This window comes from Peromyscus leucopus, chromosome 4 (assembly GCF_004664715.2).
Source record: "Peromyscus leucopus breed LL Stock chromosome 4, UCI_PerLeu_2.1, whole genome shotgun sequence".
Classification (NCBI taxonomy): Eukaryota; Metazoa; Chordata; class Mammalia; order Rodentia; family Cricetidae; genus Peromyscus; species Peromyscus leucopus.
Genome location: NC_051066.1, coordinates 64,243,860 through 64,264,462, shown reverse-complemented (window position 1 = coordinate 64,264,462; position 20,603 = coordinate 64,243,860). Strand labels below are relative to the sequence as shown.

Here is a 20,603-nt window from a genome sequence, read left to right as displayed (position 1 = left end):
TTTGGAGTTGGAGAATGGCTCTCTCCCTCCTTAAACCCAAGCATGTTGTTAAAAAGGAAAATGCAAACTCCCTGTATCATGCCAGAAGAAAGAGCCATCTTCTGATATGGGACAGGAGAAAAAAACAAAACAAAACAAAAAAACCAAACAAAAAATATTAAGGGACTAATCTATTACTCCTAATCTCAATTCTTTGATTATATTCTGATTCTTTAAACTTTTCTTAAAGTATAAATTTTACATCAAAATTTATAAGATTAACATATATATTAAATTTTTTTTTTTTATTTTACAACATCATTTATTTCAACATAATAGCCACAGATTCCCCTGTTCTCCCACTCTCGCCCCCCTTCCCCCTTCCCCCATCCCACCCCCCATTCCCACCTCCTCCAGATCAAGGTCTCCCCCGAGGACCGGGATCGACCTGGTAGACTCAGTCCAGCCAGGACCAGTCCCCCCCTCCCAGACCGAGCCAAGTGTCCCTGCATATGTCCCACGATTCAAACAGTCAACTCATGCAACAAGCCCAGGACCCGGCTTGTTAAGATATTAATTGTCATATAGACTACTACTAATTCTAGAAAAAAGGGCTTCAATTAACTGCCTATGCATGTCTTTGTGTTCGAGTCTCTATCCATTTTCTGCAGGGAATCATGGCAAGATCTAACATCAAAACTGAAGTGTCCATGAAGGATATGGGGATCCACAACAACAACAATTCCATGTGGACAATAATAATACCACTAAGCTGACAAACATCATCTATGGATCAGCTTTAGACTACAAAATGCTCAGAGTAATTTTGAGATGGCTAGCTGTGATGATCCAGTTTCACAGTCTACTTGAATAAGGACTTGAGATAAGATCTGAACTTTGGCATTCTACACAGACTGGACAACAAAGGATATAGCTACCTTTCCTAGAATTTGACAATTAACCCCAAATTTTTCTTTTCCAAATAAAGGTATCTTCACCCATATCCAGCAGGAATCAATTTTAAGAATACGATGCCCACATTCCCAAAGAGGTAGTGTGGAGTGGGTAGTTATTTTGTCTTTTAATGAGTTTTGGGTATGAGATAATTTTCATTGTTTAGGAGGGTTGGTTACAAGTTGTTTAGAATTAGGAAAAGGGCTAAGCAAAGAAGATTAGATTTAAGGTTCTTGTTCAAAAAACAAAAAGGATATATGGAAATGATAGAATAGAGGGTAGATTATTGAATCTACTCGGAAAAATAAGGAGAAGATATGATATAGATAAGAAGATACATTGTTGAATTTACTTTTAAAAGACAATTTGTAGCCGGGCGTTGGTGGCGCACGCCTTTAATCCCAGCAATCGGGAGGCAGAGGCAGGCGGATCTCTGTGAGTTCGAGGCCAGCCTGGGCTACCAAGTGAGCTCCAGGAAAGGCGCAAAGCTACATAGAGAAACCCTGTCTCAAAAAACCAAAAAATAAATAAATAAATAAATAAATAAAAAAAAGACAATTTGTAGTTTTAAATACTTTACATGGATTGGATTTTTGTATATTGTATACAAATTATATATATTGAGATTGATATTGTTATATGTATATGTATATTTCTAATCTTGTTCAAGATATTGTACTTATACCATTGATTTAACAATGTAATGCAATTTTCTGATCTTTGAATATTATTATTACCAACTATTAGGATATAAAGAAATGAAAGTTAGTATTTAGACATTACAAACCAACTTGTAGTTATATTGGGTATGTTTTCAAGATTGAGTAGATATATATTAGATAGATAGGTGATCTCCAAACCCTTCAGAGACCTATAGAATATGACATTTAAAATGTTTTAATAACTTAGAATTTTTTTCTTTTATTATGACTATGAGACATGTCGGCTCCTGGCATTACCAATCTACTCCAGAGAAGATATGGGCATTTATGAAACTGCATATGGAGTTAACTTTCATTGTGGCAAAAGTTAGCCAATGGACAACAAATTATCCTCAAATCAACTGCTGACAAACAGGACAAAATAGACAGACAGGACAGGAAACAAAGGACTACCAATCCTTGCCAAGACAAGCGTGGTTGTGGCTTTAGCAAAAGGCATCCTCGGAGGCCAGAACAATATGGCACCATCCCTGAAGTGGCCTTTGCAATAGGGAAAAGACACAGTACCCTTTTCTTTGAAGGCAGCTGAACTGGCAGTGGACTAATGGCTTATTATGTGCAGTGGAACAGTAACTAAAACAGTTATTCTTGAAAGAGTAACCAAGCTGACAGGGTCTAACCTCTCAATGGTAGACTGGCATTTAATAAATGAGTTGAAGCCACCCACAAGCTGAAAAGAATGGGATGCAGAGAAAAACAGGATGCCGAGATGAAGCCCTACACAAGCCAAGAAGAATGGACAGCTGAATTAAAAAAACATCAGCAATTTCCAGAATTTAAATCCTGAATCATGACAGGACACTAGTGGAATACAGGTGTTTCTGGTACATGGACTACTCTCACCAAATGTGAGGTTGAACTATAAGCCTTGTGTACATTCTACTTCACAAATGAGTCTGTCGGATATGCTAACCCTATAGGCTGAAATGATGCCCCAGTGCTACGGAGAAACCTCAGGTGGTTGTCCAGGCAGCTGGTTGTTTCTGTCAACTCACAACTTTTTTGGAAGCCACTTGCTTGCACTTCCTCTATTTATTTTTTTTAGGTAATATTATTTCCCTCTTGGGTCTCTGAGGGAGTTGAAGATTAGATAGTTATAGTTTAGATTCTTATAGTTTTCCTTGTTAAGAATTTTAGAAAAGAAAGTCACTAAAGAAGTGTATACATTGGAAAGACATTATAAAATAGTTCTGTTAGTAATATAAGTTAGGATAGAAGGTGAATCAGGCTTTGATGGGCACAGGGGCGAGGAGGGCAGCTGGCCCTCATCGATGCTGTTGCAAGACAGATGAGTAATGGGGACAGCTCTCCCAGACTCACAAATTTGGAGCTGACTCACCCACACCTGTGCTAACAGGTTTGGCTGTATTGTGCTGCACTGGTGAGGCACAGGTATGTTGCAGCGTGTGGGGGTCAGGGCCAGATCTTCCACTTTTGTTACTTCAGGGTAGACTTTCTCACCTGCCTTAGGCATTGATGGGTGGGAGCAAGGGAAGAGCATCTGCCCATGCCACCAAGTGGCAGGTGAGGGCTAGGGCTAGGTTTCCCATGTTCAGGTTCTCAGGGTTGGCTCACCTATGCTCTCAACACCAGGGTCATCTCTGCTGTGCTGCCCAGACAATGTGCAGGGCTCCTTTCTGGTGTTTTGCCACTGGTTAAGGGGTCATTTCCCTCACCACTCAGCCAGTCCCTCCTCTCTTGTCTCTTCAGATGTGCCCCTGTCCACAGGACCTGAACCAATCTGTCTATTCCCCACCCCCATAAAACACCATATCATACCATATCACACCTTGTTCCCTCTAACAGTGTCCACCTGGGTGGTGCTGCAAGACACCATGTGGGCCCTTGTTTTCCCCTGGGAGTAAAGTGTAGACAGCCCAAGGTCTGTCTGTGGGTCTACTTGCTCCATTCAGGCTGCCATGACAATGGGCTGGGTCATGCTTCCTCATCAAAAAGAGATCATTATACTGCCCAATTTCCCTGTACCATAGTGTTGGGTCATTTGACTGAGTTTCATCTACACAGGCCACATGGCATGGGGTGGGTGCTTTACTACAGTACAATGGGGCAGGGTTAGGGTACCTAGCTCCTGCTTGACTGAGGCCTGCCCACCTTGGCCACATGGCATAGGATGGGTCAATATTTTTTATAAAGATAAAAATATAAGCTTATATATTTTAGATTAGAAAGGAAAATCTCATCTCATATTCGCCGTTAGAGAAGCTGCATAGAGATACAGAGTTCTCAGAGAGAGAAAAATAAATTTTAGTACAAAGAAGATTAAAAAAAGATGAATTTTGCTTCCTTGACTGCATCATTAGATGGAAGAAGAAATTAAGAAAACAGAACAGTTTTCTGAAAAAGTGCCATATTGATTTCCAAAGTGGCTGTACAAGTTTGCATTTCCAAAAACAGTGGAGGAGTGTTCCCCTTGCTCCACATCCTCTCCCATAGTCAGGGATTATGATACCTCCAGAGGCTGTTTCATCATACAGGGTTGTTTTGGCTATCCTGGGTTTTTTGTTTTTCCATATGAAGTCAAGTATTGTTCTTTCTAGGTATGTGAAGAATTGTGTTGAGAATTTGATGGGGATTGCATTGAATCTGTGGATTGCTTTTGGTGAGATTGTCATTGGGAATCAACCTCCCCAAGACCCAGTTTTACCACAAGGACACATGCTCAACTATGTTCATATCAGCCTTATTTGTAATAGCCAGAACCTGGAAACAACCTAGATGACCTTCAACTGAAGAATGGAAAAATAAAATGAGGTAATATACACAATGGAGCACTACTCACCAAAGTAAAAAAAATGACATCATGAGGTTTGCAGGCAAATGAATGGAACTAGAAAATTCTAAATCATCCTGAGTGAGATAACCCAGACTGAGAAAGACAAACATCGGATGTACTCACTCATAAGTGGATACTAGATGTAAAGCAAAGGATAACCAGACTGCCACTCACAGCTCCAGGGAGGCTACCTAGTAAAGAGGACCCTAAGAAAGACACAGGAATCACCCAGTGACAGAGAAATGGATGAGATCTACATGAGCAAACGGGGTGGGGGGTAATGGAGGGCAAGGGTCGGGGGAAAGAGAGATTAGGGGAGCAGGAGGTCCCAACTGGATCAGGAGCAGAGTGGGAGAATGGGAGGGAGATACCATGATGAATGAAGACCCAAGTGGAATAGAGAAGTCCCCAGAAATCCACAAAGATGCCTCCACTGTAGACTACTGGCAATGGTCGAAATATTGCCTGAGGTGACCTGCTCTGGTGATCAGATGGCTGAACACCTTGGCTATCCTGATAGAATTCTCATCCAGTGTGTGATGGAAACAGATGAGGAGATCCATGGCCAAGCCCCAGGTGGAGCTCAGGGAATTCAATCGGGGAGAGAGAGCAGGGATTGTATGAGTGAGAAATATTGAGACCTTGATTGGAAAAAGCACATGGACAAATAGCCAAACTAGTGGAAATGCAGGAACTATGAACCAATAGCTGAGAAGCCCCGGGGATCTGGACCAGGCCTACTGAATAAGTGAGGCATTTGATTAGCTTGAACTGCTTGGGAGTCCCCCAGGCAGTGGAGCCACTGTCCTTGATGCAATGGGCTGGCTTTTTGGAGCCTGGGGCTTATGCTGGGACACTTTGTTCACCTTGGTGTAGGGAAGAAGGGACTGGACCTGCTTTAGCTGAATCTACCAGGCTGGGCTGACTCCCCAGGGGAGACCTTGCCATGGAGGAGGTTGGAATGGTGTGTGGATTTGGGAAGGGCTGGAGTGTGGGAGGTGGGAGGATGGGGGAATCCGTGGCTGATGTGTGAAATTAAGTTAAGTATAAAATAAAAATATATTTTAAAAAAAAGAAAACTGAACAGAAAGAAAAGAAACTTTAAATGTGATAAATTTTTTCCACTCACTAGAAGTGCCTTCCTACTGAAGTAGGTGTCTACCTAAGGGCTTAACTACATTTTCTGGAGAAACTATTATGGCAAGCTCTGAGGGTGTGCATTTGAAAGAGAAAAGGGATGGGTATATGAGAGAGTTTAGGCAAAGAATAAATGATGTAATTATATTATAGTCTTAAAATAAAGAGGTAAATAGAAAAACTTAAAGAGAATAGCTTATGTAAATCACTCCCACAACCATACTTTTCTTCTCAAATGATAACTATACGCCAAGGAAGATCTATGAGTGTAGTCTGACCTAGGTGCACTACATTTCAAAAAACTTCCTGATTTGTTTAATTTACCCAGGATCATGCGTGAACATGGTGGGGCAAACTTCAGACTCTATCATTCAGCTTTAATGTAGACTCACTAGACCAAGAGCCTTCATTCAGTGTTGCAGTTCAGGTAGTGATGAGGTCATTGTTCATATATTTGGTTGTGGCATGGTTATAAAAGAGTGTCCCCAGTGAATAAATTATGAATGTTGATAATTCCCTCATCTAAAGATGGTGGAGGAGAGATTCAAATATCAATGAAATAGGAATATGAGTGCCATTTATCATGCAAATCCTACTACTCAGCTTAGCAGAGCTTAGAATACAATTGTGATAAAAACCCTGAGAAAGGTAGTTATGAGTGAGAGAAGAGACCATGAATGTTTCTGTTATCACTCTTTACTATTAAATGGGGGCTTACAGTAGATAAATATCACAGAACCAGTAAATATCAATGAAAATTAAGAATGGGGTTTAGGTGGCAGGAGTCAATAGCAAATACTCATTTTCAAAAGACATAGTTTGTTATGCCTAGATAATGAATAAGATAGTTGAAACAGAAATCAAGATATTCTGACCTGAATAGCCTTGTGGCTCACCTCATTATAACAAGCATTTCTAGAGTGAGACACAAGAATTAGTACCGAATAAACATTAGAGAGAATAAATGTGTTTTATACCAGTAGTGCAATTATAACCTAGACAGGGTTAGGTTTCTCCATTATATGGTTCTTATTTCTGCTTCCTTCAATGCCACACCATAGATGACAGTTGTTTTAATCCCCATGCTGTAAATGTTCTATATGGAGTCAATAAAAATGTACATTGAAACCTTTCCTCATTTTCACAGAAATATATTTATTTGTCTTCTGAATGAATTTTTCTACTGAACAGTCCCCTAATAGCATCTTTCATTTGAGCATTTCTCAAGGTATAGATTAAAGGGTTTAACATGGGAGTTATCATTGTATAGAATACAGCAACTGCCTTGTCAATGGTAATGTAATTGCAGGCCTCATGTACACAAAAATGGAAGGCACAAAGAATAAGACAACCACTGTGATGTGGGAGACACAAGTGGAGAGGCTTTGTGCCTCCCTTCTGCACTGTGGTTTCTTAGTGAGCACAGGATAACTGTGTAGGAGCCCAGAAGAAGAGTAAATGTTAATAGACAGATAAACCCACTGTTGGCAGCAACAAAGAGACCCAGAATGTGAGTATCAGTGCAGACCAGTTCAAGCAAAGGGTTAAGATCACACATAAAGTGATCTATGACATTAGGGCCACAGAAAGGTAAATCAATAATGAACAGGATCTGTATGATTCCATGAAGAAAGCCTCCCACCATGACACTCCACCAGTAGGTTACATATTACTCGGTTCATGATAGTTGCATAGTGCAGCGGCTTGCAGATGGCCACATAGCGATCATAAGCCATCACAGTAAGCAGGATGACTTCAGCAGCTGCAAAGAAATGCTCTCCAAAGACTTGGGCCATGCAACCATTGAACTGGATAGTCTTTTTTTCATGAAGTGAATCAAAAATCAGTTTAGGGTTATTGACAGAAGAATAGCAGGCATCAATAAAGGAGAGATAGGCAAGGAAGAAGTACATAGGGGACCCTACCAATCGACTGTGTGTAATGGTGACCAGAATGAGCAAATTTCCAGAAACAGAGACTATATAGATGATTAAAAACACCACAAATACAATTGCCTGCATATTTTGGTTCTGTGTGAGCCCAGGAGAACAAATTCTGTCACATTCCTCTTCGCCATCTGCTTCATGGAAAAGTTACTCACATTGCCAGGAAAAATAATGCATCGTCAACTTCATTTATTATCTTCATTCTCATAATTAATATTTAGATGATGCTCAGTTGTAAAATTTTGTGGATATTGTTATTGTTGTTTCTCATATACAAAAAAACAGTTCTTCATACTTTGTGTTAGTCAAGTTGACTCATGGATGACAGAATGAAGATACATGCAAAGAGTACAAACATCAACATTGTTGTAGACAAAGCTGGAGGTGGAGGGTTTAAAGGAGGTAAAGAATCAAAGTAATGGCCACCACGGTGAAGCTAAAGATTTTTTTCTCTAACTTATGAAATGAGGAACCATAAAAGGTAATTAAAAATATAACTTCCAAACAAGCAAGTCATTTGAATAAGAGGAAACTCTGGGAACCAACATAGTAAGTTGACTTTTGTGCCTTGGAAGAAACAGAATTGAGTTCATTTCTCCATCAAATCCAGGAAAGGAAACTGAGGCATTAGACTATTTATCGTTTTCTTTTCATCACTTAATAAAGGTATTTTTGCTTTGCAAGGAACAAATACAAATAAGTTATGAGTCTATCTTTTTCAAACAAATTAAGAGAATCTGGAAAAATATTCATCTTGATATACCTATCCAAAATAAATATTAATGAGTAATTAGAATAGCCTAACAAATATAAAGAAGGTCAGGGTAATAATAAAAATGATTTAATAAAGGAATAATTGTGTTATTATAAACTAATCCATAATAATTGATAGTATATGTGAAAGCCTTGTAATAGCTATAAAAAGTTATGAGTCTATCTTTTTCAAACAAATTAAGAGGATCTGGAAAAATATTCATCTTGATATACTTATCCAAAATAAATATTAATGAGCAATTAAAATGGCCTAACCCTAGATATAAAGAAGGTTATGGTAATAATAAAAATGATTTAATAAATGAATAATTGTGTTATTATAAAGTAATCCATAATATTTGACCGTATATATGAAAGCTTTTTAATAGCTATAAAAAAGTATTTCTTCTGTGTACTGCACATTATTCCTCATTTCTTTTAATACTGTTAACAACCTGTGTAGATGTTGCTATTTATCTATTTTAGTGGTAAGGAAATGATGAATAGCACCATGTATAAGATCAAAGAAGTATTAAATGTATAAGATCAAAGAAGTATTAAATAAAATGACAATATTTACTCTCTCTCTCTTTTTTTGTGTTTTTTTTTTTTTTTTTTTTTTTTTTTTTTTTTGAGCCACAGTTTCTCTATGTAGCTTTGTGCCTGGAACTCACTCTGTAGCCCAGGCTGGCCTTGAACTCACAAAGATCCGCCTGGCTCTGCCTCCTGAGTGCTGGGATTAAAGGCGTGTGCCACCACCGGCATTTTTACTTACTCTCTTTTAGTAGTAGTTTCTATAGGTATTTGTTTATTCAATCCCACTTGTACACAAAGTTGCTAATTAATATAATTATTTTCTACATTTTTATAGTTAGTTTATATAATATAAAACCAGAAAAGTTAATATTCCTATGCTGGAAATCAAAAGAAAATGATAATTTTGATTATTCTTCTTCTTACTTAATTTTATCTGACAATTTTTAGCAAGTGTTATTTCTCAAATTCTTACCACTAAAACTATACTCCATAATTGCCATTTTATACAAATGTTTGTTCGTAATTTACTCTGAATGTGCTTATAATATTTCATTGCATTTTATATGATTTGAGTCATAACTTCATATGACCAATTTTATCAGTGAACATGTGGATGCATCATGACATATTTACATTCCAAATACTAAGAAATTCATGCTTTGGATTCCTGGAATTATTCTTTTATCTTGGCCTACCTTAATGTCACTTTTCTCTAACATTATTATAAATTCTTTTGTAATCCATTAAGAACTACTGTAGCAGTGGCTGAACACATCCATTCAAGGATTGTAAGGAGCAAATAAAAACCTGTTTCTCTCTGTCTTTCCTCTCACCTTACATTCATTTCCTGGCACCACATGAAGCTGCTTCATCATCTGTCTATAAAGTAAAACCTGCCTTATAATTTATGGTGAGAATTGATGAAAATTGAAAAACATGCACAACATACAAGTACGAGGCTTCAAGATTTTTTTTTTTTTTGCAAAGATGTATATACTTACCAGATTAGCATGAGTGAGTGGGCAAAACATGGAGAAACATTTGACACTGTCATGAACTCAAGAAGAATCCTCCGCAACCTTACTTTCTAAGAAGTCAAAAAGATAGGTATCACAGTGAGTTATCTATGCTTAGAATCAAGGACTTAACAATAATGCAATTAATACTAATCTTTGGGACATATGAGTGAGAGGTACAACTAATCATTTTTATCCTCATAATTTATTCTCATTATTAATACAAGTGTCTAAGGGCAAAATATATTTCATATAATAGATAGGTGGGTCTTATTAATTGCTTGATTTCTATTAGTTTCAAATTATCTAATGATAATGATAGATATTTATCTGTTGAATTTTAAAAATTAGAATGAAGAGGAAAACTTCTCTGACTGTATTTGAAAATCATTAAGAAGTGATGATTCCCATATATGAAAAATCACAGTATCTAATAAGCACATTTGAGAAAGGTACCTTAGCAGTTGAAAATGATCTTGACCATGGTTGTGAGTCTTCAGTGTTCACTTCAAAACCACCTTCAGTGAGACACTCCCCCCAGAGAAAAGAAACGTTTACTATGAAAAGATATGAACACATTTGCCAAAAAAAATCCTTAAATAACTTACTCTCAAATAGACATGTGTTAAGGAAGTGTCTACATAAGAAAAATCTTCCTCTGTTCCCTCCAAATTAAAATTATTTCAAAGAAAGCATGAACTGTGATACTTGTAAGGCACTACAGAGAAATAATATTTGTTTCCTGATTCTGGTCCTACAAGGAAGGAGGTAGCAAAACTGCAAAAAACATTCAAATCATCCCCCTCCTGGTCAGTCTTTCAATGAGGAAACATCTGTACCCTACATTAAAAGAGTATTTAAAGCTGTATGCTTCCAGATTTCAGCAGTTTTTTTTTTTTATCTGAAACTTGTCTTATGGGTATTCATTATCTCCTGTGATGGAAAGAACTTCTCTTAGAAGCTGGTGTTCTACAAATCTCTATTTGACACTCACTGGGTTTTCAGCTGGGAGCTGAGTTCCCTGTACCTGGATACTTGTTATTACAGTTTTTGGTTTTTTTTTTTTTTAAATGTGAGCTTTTCTTGTTAAGAACCTACATACTAGCAGTACTTAGTACATAACCTGGAACTTGCCATATTTTATTGAGGCTGTCCAGAGATACTCCTGTCCCTGTCCCAGCCTCTAGTCATCCCTTAGTGATGGGGTTACAGGTGCATGCAGACACTACCAGCTTTCAGATTGATGTTGATGATAGAACTCATTCTTGTACTACATGCTTCAAACCCCCTGGCCCTCTAGAAAAAATTTTCTAATAAAATGAAATGACATTGGTTTTTTTCTATTTTAAACTGATTGTTTGAACAGAAATATATATTATTATGAAGTTATGTTTTAATTAAAATACCTTATTCAAATATCTTATTTAAAATACCTCTCCTATGCATATATCCTATGTCTTGCAACTGATGGAGATTATTTTGGGCAAAATAATATGCAGCAAGAATTTTAATGGCATGGGGAATGTTGATGTGCAACACTGAAATAGAAATGTAAAATGAGAAACACTGTCACAAATAGGTGTTTCTTCACACACACACACACACACACACACACACACACACACACACACCAGAGTTAAGAAAAATGGCAATGATTTTACACCCACCACTGTAAAAATCTCTATTTTACTGCATTTGGAAATTTTTTATGTTACCTGAAATAGTAGTTTTAAAAATCAATTTTAATTTTGAGACCAATTGTGCATTAGCTAAACACCAGTAAAATCTGTCTACTGAGAAAAACAGGGTTTATTTTTGCTATTGTTTCCACCATTCCCCACCCATTCCTTTTCTGACCTCTGACTGGAGATACATTATAGCAATACTGTTATATCAAGTATGGTCAAGTGTTGATGAAGAATTTTTAATGAAACATATTTAGGAATAACTTTAGACATTTAGAAAACTTGAGGGAAAAACAGTCCCAAATAAGTCAAATACAATTTCTCCTTTGTCAAAACTTACATTTTCATAGTTCATTTGTTATAATTCAGAAACTGGTCATTAAGACAGCCTTATCAACTGAACTCTAGAATATATTTGGATTTCATCAGATTTATTATTATTATCATTATTATAATTACCAGTCTTTCTGTAGTCAAGAATATGAACCAAAACATCACACTACATTTTGTTCCTGCTTTCCCTATAAGTCTTCTCACATCCTTAACATTTCTCCATTTTACAAGCTTCTGTTGTTGTTTAAGCCAAAAGGAATCAGGTACAAGACTGAATGACCCTAATCTGAGCTATTTGTTTTTGGATAATATTATAGAGATGGAAGGTATTCAGTTGAATCATATCACCTCATATAACTTCAGCATCACAGTAAATCAACTGGTTAAAGAAGTGTCTACCATTTCACATCACAAGAAAGTTGCTATCTTCCCTTTCCCTAATCTGTATTTTAAAAATGAACTACTAACTCTAGTTTACTCTCAGGGCAGGTCTATGTGAGTTGAGTCTCACCTTTTTCTATAAGAGGAGTAGTTAGGGAAAATTTTTTTGCTTAAGTATAATTTTTATTTCATTGAAAATAGTTTTTCATATAATATATTGGGTTTATGGCTTTCCCTCCAGCTCCCCCTATGTATACATAGGAATTCCATAAAAACACAAAACTAGATACCATAAAATATGTTAAAAGGACATGTAAGACAAGACAAGAAAGAGAAAGAGAGAAAGAAAAAGAAAGAAAGAAAGAAAGAAAGAAAGAAAGAAAGAAAGAAAGAAAGAAGAAGGAAGGAAGGAAGGAAGAAGGAAGGAAGGAAGGAAGGAAGGAAGGAAGGGAAGGAAGGAAGGAAGGAAGGGGAAGGAAGGAAGGAAGGAAGGAAGGAAGGAAGGAAGAAAGAAAGAAAGAAAGAAAGAAAGAAAGAAAGAAAGAAAGAAAGAAAGAAAGAGTGAAAGAAAGAAAAAGAAAGGGGATGAAGGGAGGGATGGAGGAAGTCTGTGACATAACATTAAGAAACAAATAACTTTCAAAGGTGGCTTTGAGTTCACTTTTTATTGGCCATCTATTTCTGGACATGGACCTACCCTTAAGAGTGGTTTGTTTTCCCACTGATACTCCCTTGGAGAAACTAATTTTTCATTTGAAAGTGGTTATCAATTGAAGATAGCTTCTGGGTTAGGTATGGCTGTTTCTGTCCACTTCTTTCATCTCTAGGACACCATCTGGTCCAGACCCATGTATGCCACCTCAGTCTCTGAGTTTATATCTGTGGCCATCAACTGAGTTTAGAATGCCTTGTTTCCTTGGTGTCTTCCATCCTCTCTGGGTATGATACTCTTTCTAACTTCTCTACCACAGAGTTCCCTGAGCCATGAAAGAGGGGAGAGATTTAATAAAACAGCCCTTTTGGGGTTCAGTGTGCCAAGGTTTATCACTCACTTCATATTTCCTGGCTGCGATTCTCTATATTTATCTTCATCAGCTATGGGAGGAAGCGTGTCTGATGAGTACAGCAGAATGTGGTTAGGAGTCATTTTATTGCTATGTTCCTTTGGAAAGCAATAGTGATGGTTTTCCCTTATTTAGTCTCAGGTTTCTGGCCATCTAAGTAGTATCAGATATTGGTTGACTCTCATGGAATGGGCTTTAAATCAAATCAGATATTGATTGGTTACTCCCACAAGATTAGTGCCATTATCACACCAGCATATCTTCCAGGCAGGTCTTCATCACAGCAGGGTTGATGTTTATCTTTCTTCTTTTGTAGCATGTGGACTACCCTCCAGTATCATGAACATTAGTCCATAGTATTGAAGGCTCTAGATATCCACCAGCTCGACTTCTTGGTGTTCACCAAGTTGTATAGGTGTTGTCTTCAGCAATAGGACCTTACCTTCAGTTTGTTGAGGGCAACCAATAGCCTTGGCAATATCCTGGGTTGATTGGGTTTTCCAATGCAACCCCTTTGGACAACAAATTGATTAGATGTATCCTATTCCTGGTCCTGGAATTAGCCTCATTAGGTGACAAGGGATGTCTAGCTGGGGCTCTGTATCCTCATTCCTTGTTGATTTCAGTTAGATTACCTTCATATATGTAAATATTTTAGGAAGATTATTCTGTATTACATTTCCATACAACCTCTCAAATGGCCCTTTGTTTTGGCTGTTTCTTCCTTTCCCTATCTACTATCCCCCTTCCCATTTGATCCTCCCCATCTCTATTTCTCCTTCCTAGGAGATGTATTTGTACCCATTCCCCAGTACCCCACTCTCTACCTATTCTCCATGACTATACTGATTGTAGCTGCTTATTAATGACTTAACAGTTAACATCCACACTCAAACAAATGCATGCTATGTTTGTTCTTCAGGGTCTGGGTTACCTCACTCATGATGACTTTTATAATTCTATCCATTTACCGAAGAATTCCATTATTTCATTTATAAAAGAGCCAAGTAATATTCCATTGTGTAAATATACTGTATTTTCCCTAACCATTCAACTCTATACAGACATCTAGTTTCTGGCTATGACAGATACATCAGCAATGAACAGGGTTGAACAAATGTCTCTGTAGTAGGATAGATGCTCCTTGGGTTATATATCTGAGAGTAAATTATGTGGATGATGAGGCATTTCTCTGCCCAGCTTACTGAGAAAGCACCACATTGATTTCCATAGTTTCTGTATACGTTTTCAGTCACACCCACAATGGATGAATGTTTTCATCTCTTCTTATCCTTCCCAGCATGAGCTGTCATTTGTTTTAACGATCTTGGCCATCTTGACTGGTATACAATAAAATCTCAAGTTAGTTTGATATGCATTTTCCTGGTAACCAGAGATATTAAACATTTTTAAGTGCTTCTTTTATTTTATTTCTTTGGTTTTAAATAAAATTTTTTATTAAGAGATTTTCTATTCATTTTACATACCAACCACAGATTCCCCGGTTCTCCCTCCTTCCAACCCCAGCCTATGCCCCAACCCACACACCCCTATTTCCACCTCCTCCAAGGCAAGGTCACCCACAGGGAGTCAGCGCAGCATGGTACATTCAGTTGATGCAGGTCTAAGCACCTCCTTCCTGCACCAAGCCTGCCCAAAGTGTCTCACCATAGACACTAGGCTCCAAAAACCAGGTTCATGTATTAGGGACAGGTCCTGATCCCACTGCCTAGGGGACTCCAATACAGTTCAAGCTGAACAACTGTCTCACTTATCCAGAGGGCCTAATCCAGTACCATGGGGGCTCCTCAGCTGTTGGATCACAGTTCATTTGTTTCTACTAGTTTGTCTAGTTGTCTCTGTAATTTTTCCAATCATGGGCTCAATATTCCTTGCTCATAGAATCCTTCCTCTCTCTCATCCACTGGATTCCTGGAGCTCTGCCTGAGACTCAGCAGTGGATCTCTGCATCTGCTTCCATCAGTCACTGGATTAGGGCTCTATGATGACAGAGTATTCAGCCATCTGATCACCAGAGTAGGCCACCTCAGGTACCCTCTCAACTATTGCCACTAGTCTATGGTGGAGTCATCCTTGTGGATTCCTGGGAGCCTCCCTATTTGCAGATAATATGATAGTGTACATAAGTGACCCCAAAAATTCTACCAGGGAACTCCTACAGCTGATAAACTCCTTCAGTAATGTGGCAGGATAGATTAACTCATAAAAATCAGTAGCCCTCCTACATACAAATGATAAAAGGGCTGAGAAAGAAATCATAGAAACATCACCCTTTACAATAGCCACAAGTAATATAAAATACCATGGGATAACTCTAACTAAGCAAGTGAAAGACCTGTATAACAAGAACTTTAAGTCTCTGAAGAAAGAAATTGAAGAAGATATCAGAAAATGGAAAGATCTCCCATGCTCATGGATAGGTAGGATTAACATAATAAAAATGGTAATCTTACCAAAAGGAATCTACAGATTCAATGCAATCTCCATCAAAATCCCAACACAATTCTTCACAGACCTGGAAAGAACAATACTCAATTTTTTAGGTACTTCTTAAACAGTTGAGTTTCTTCTTTTGAGAATTCTTGATTTAGATCTGTATGTCAGTTTTTATTTTTTTATTAAAATGTTTTCATTCATTTTACACACCAAAGATCCCCCTTTCTTTCTCCCACCCCCACCTGTTTCCCCTTCTAATCCATCCCCCATTCCCTACCACAAGAAAACAATGCCTCCCATAGGGAGGCACATTGAGTAGAGGCAAGTCCAAGGCCTTCTCCTTGCCTCAAGGCTGAATGAGGTGTCCTATCATAGGTAATGGGCTCCACAAAGCCCACACATTCACCAGAGATGGATTCTGATCCTACCACCAGGGGTTCTCCCAAGCAGATCAAGCTACACAACTGTCTCACCATGCAAAGGGCCTAGTCCAGTCCCATGTAGGCTCCACAGCCATTGATCAGACTTTCACACGTTCCCTCTAATTTCCTTTGGTTGTCCCTGCATGTTTCCTCATCATGATCCTGATGCACTTGCTCATAGAATCCCTCTTCTCTCTCTTTGACTAGACTCCTGGAGCTCTGTTTAGTAATTGGCTGTGGATCACTGCATCTGCTTCCATCTGTCATTGAAGAAAACTTCTGTGATGACAGTTGGGGTATTCACCTGTCTGATCTCAGGGGCAAGCCACTTCAGTTCAGGCATCCTCTCCACTATTGCTAGTAGCCCAGACCAGAGTCATCCTTGGGGTTTCCTGGCAATTTCCCTAGCACTGAGTTTTTCTCTATCTCAATGATGTCTATCTCTGTCATGGCTCCTCTTTCATTACATTACCCCTCCCTCCCTGTTTCAGTTCAACCATCTTATTCCCTTATGCTCTCATCCTGTATTCATACCCTCTACTGCCCACCCCTCATCTCTAGTTTACTCATGGAGATCTCATCTATTTCCCTTTCCCATGACAGTCCATGCATGCTTCTTTGTATCTTCCCTGTTAATTAGCTTCTCTGGAGGTGTGGGTTGTTGCCTGATTACCCTTTGCTTTATATCTAGTATCCACTTATGAGTGGGTACATACTGTGAACCTGGAAACAACCTAGATGCCCCTCAACTGAAGAATGGATTAAGAAAATGTGGTACATATACACAATGGAGTACTACTCAGCAGAGAAAAATAATGCCAACATGAAATTTGCAGGCAAATGAATGGAACTAGAAAATATCATCCTGATTGAGGTAACCAAGATTCAGAAGCACAAACATGGTATGTATGCTAGTTTTTAATTGGGTTGTTTTCTTAATGCCTAGTTTTTAGTTCTTTATATATTTTTGGATACTAGCTCTCTATCATACAAGAAGTTGAAAAAAAAAAAAAAACTTCCAAATCTGTAGCCTGCCACCTTTTCTAAATAACATTGACCTTTTCCATACAGAAGCTTTTCTGTTTCATGAGGTCCCACTTTTAATGTTTTATCTGTGATAGCAATGTCTGTTGTATTCAGAAGTATTTTCCTGTTCCAAAGAGTTGAAGGCTATTCCTCACTTTCTGTTCTAGCAGGTTCAGTATATCTTGTTTCATGTTAAGTCTTTGATCCATTTGGAATTGAGATTTGTACAGGATGATACTTATGGATTTATCTTCATTCTTCTAAGTGCAAGCATCCATTATTTAAGATTTTTTTTAAATTTCATGTATAATTTTAGAATAAAATTTTAAAAACTTCTGTTCATCTTTCCATTTATTTCTTTATTAGTATAAACTATGTATTTATTCTTTAGAATTTAATTAAATACTACAGTTATTTTTATTGTTCTATCTGGATTGGGTGCACTTTCATGTCAGGCCTTCAGTCCCCTTGTTGTGTATCTAGTTTGTTGCACGCTTTTTTTTGGGGGGTGTATTAAACCTGTCTTTATCCACTCTCTCTCACACATACTAGTACTAGAATAATACATTTTTCTATGTATCTTAATGCCATTATATCACAGAATAATATTTATGTTAAAGATATAGGCAATGAATATTACATGCAAGCATATTTCAAGTAAAATAACATTATAGTAAATTGTGGAGGGTACACTAACCTTTGTAAACAAAATATCTATGACTGTTTGTAGAGTTAGGCATCCTGTGTGTATCTGTTTTAGATAATTATAGTAAAATCCATCTAAAAATGAGTCACACAGGGTTTAATTAATCTATTATTTACAACATTCACTATCTATTCTTCTTCATACTTGACTAGACATGTATTGGCTCACAGAAGGTTCTGAGACATCTCTATGTATCAGACCATGTACCTGTCACATGCAATGCCCTGAACTCCACTTTTAGAATTGTAAAAATAAATACATCAAACACACTTGAACATATAGCACCTCCCCAGAGAACATAATAAAAAAAAAAAGCTGTGTGAACTGTTTGAGGCTAATTCTCAGCATGAGGATAACTATAGTTTCTTTCCCATAAAACAAAGAAGGAAAAAGAAATTCAAGTTGCAAAATCAGAAAATTGCTTATCAGTCATTAAAATTTTGTCATGAATGAGAAACAATGTATTTACAAAACATTTCTAATTCTGTTGAAGAATTTGCTCTGACATTTTGGATCTCAAAGGATGCTGTTAACTGGTGAATTGATAATTTGAGTATATGTGAATGATAAATTTCCCATAAATACTATCTTCAGAGTAAATTTAAATTTACCTTTAAGAAATAGTGTTTGCCCAAAAATTTTGCTCAGCAGTAGAGTTTGAAATGTTTAGAATTAAATTGGTTCTATAGAGGTTATAATGGATCTTGTTTTCAAAAACAATATATTGGTGTCTCAAATGCTATTTAGAGTGAACAGATCCTATAATTTGAATTTGGTGGTTTGATAGTTGACTCATAGTAATTAAATTTGGTTTCTTCATATATAATCTTGGTAAAATATCAGTATTGCTATTTGTGCTACAGTCTTCAAGTCAGAAATTGCCAGGAAATAATTTAAACAGTTACATGACTAATGTCCTGAAAAGGAGATAGATATGATTATAAACCAAAATAACATATTTAAAATAAGAATAAGACATGAGTGAGTAAAGCATTTCATTACCTTCTATTATGCCTAAACTTGTAATATTTGCTAATAACTTGTGTAGGAAGAATATTTAAAAACCGTTCATTCTAGATCCTTAATGTTATGGACTAAGAATGATAAGTACTGAATCTAAAAAGTGACATTATTAGGACTTGATCTCAAATTTCTCCCCTCATCCCTTATTTTTCACAAATGACCAATATCTGAGAATATAATATCACTAATCATTCTTGGAAGGTAACAGATACTGCTACCTAAAACCTTGTTAGAACTATGCAATTGCAACTTTTCAGGGCTAGTTATGGATCTAAGAAATGATTCAGTTCATGATTTGTGAACAGACTTCAAATTGTCTTATACTCTCATTTCCTAATTGAAGGTTTTCTATTTAAAATAATTGGCTTTGAAGCAATATCAAAATGTATCTGTTTATTGACTTATTCAAACAGATGTATAAAATTCAAAGTTTGGCAATGCAAAATGAATGTTCAATTTATCTCTACTTTTTCTTGACTTTGGACAAGATATATAAAGAGGTGGTGATGAATTCAGGATCTGGGGCCAGAAAACTCTCTTTTCAAGATGTGGTTGGCTATATGCTGGTTGTATTACCATGCATAAGTATCTTCCTGGATAAGGTTATAGCTATTTTTATTTACCTTTCTGTAGATGTAACCAACCACCTTATTAAATAAGAAACACAGAACCAATATAAAAGAGAAAGCCAAGATGTCAGAGCTCAGAGCTAAAATCTCACCCTTCCTCCTGTGGTGGTCCTAGCTCTCCGAAAAAAAGCTACTTCCTGTGTGTATGTCTTTTCATAGTCTTTTTGTTCTGCCTTCTCATTGGTTGTAAACCCAAACATGTAATTGCCTCATCACTGTCTGTATGTACAGGCCCCCAAGTCTTAAAGGCATATGTCTCCAATGTTGGCTGTATCTCTGAGACTTACTTAGCTCTTCTACCAAGTGCTGGGTTTAAAGGCATGTGCCACCACCGCCATGTTCTTGCTATGGCTCTAATAGCTCTGAGCCCCGGGCAACTTTATTTATTAACATACAATGAAAATCACATTTCAGTATAATTAGAATACTACCACATTTCCCCTTTTTTATTTTAATAAAAAGAAAAAAAAGCAAAAGTTTATAACTAACATAAGAAAAACTATATACAAAATTACAATAACTATATGCAATATATACAAGTAATAAATACCTAAACAATCTCTAGTCCATTTGTATTTGACAAATCAGAGAAAATAATTCCATTATCTCTCCTATTTTGGTAAATCCAAGATGTGTCTAATTCACTTTCTATCCTAACTAATCTTCAACTATAACTAACTAATCTTCAACTATAACTAACTAATCTTCAACTCCCTCAGAGACCCAAGAAGGAAATAATATTAGCTAACAAAAATAAAAACAGGAAGTGCATGCAGGCAACTTCCAAAAAATTTGTGAGTTGACAGAAACAGCCAGCTGCCTGGTCAGTCACCTGAGGTTTCTCCACAGTGTTAGGGCATCATCTTTAGTCTATAGGCTTAGCATATCTGACAGACTCATTTGTGAAGTAGGATGTACACAAGGTCAACAGTTCAACCTCATGTTGGGTGAGAGCAGTCCATGTACCAGAAACACCTGAATTCCACTAGTGTCCTGTCATGATTCAGGATTTTAAATTCTGGAAATTGTTGACGGCTTT

General features: G+C 37.1%; 1 pseudogene; it reads right to left on the bottom strand.

Moving 5' to 3' along the window:
• Positions 1 to 6,741: 6,741 nt before the first annotated feature.
• LOC114683668 lies at positions 6,742 to 7,663 on the bottom strand (annotated as a pseudogene).
• Positions 7,664 to 20,603: the final 12,940 nt, after the last annotated feature.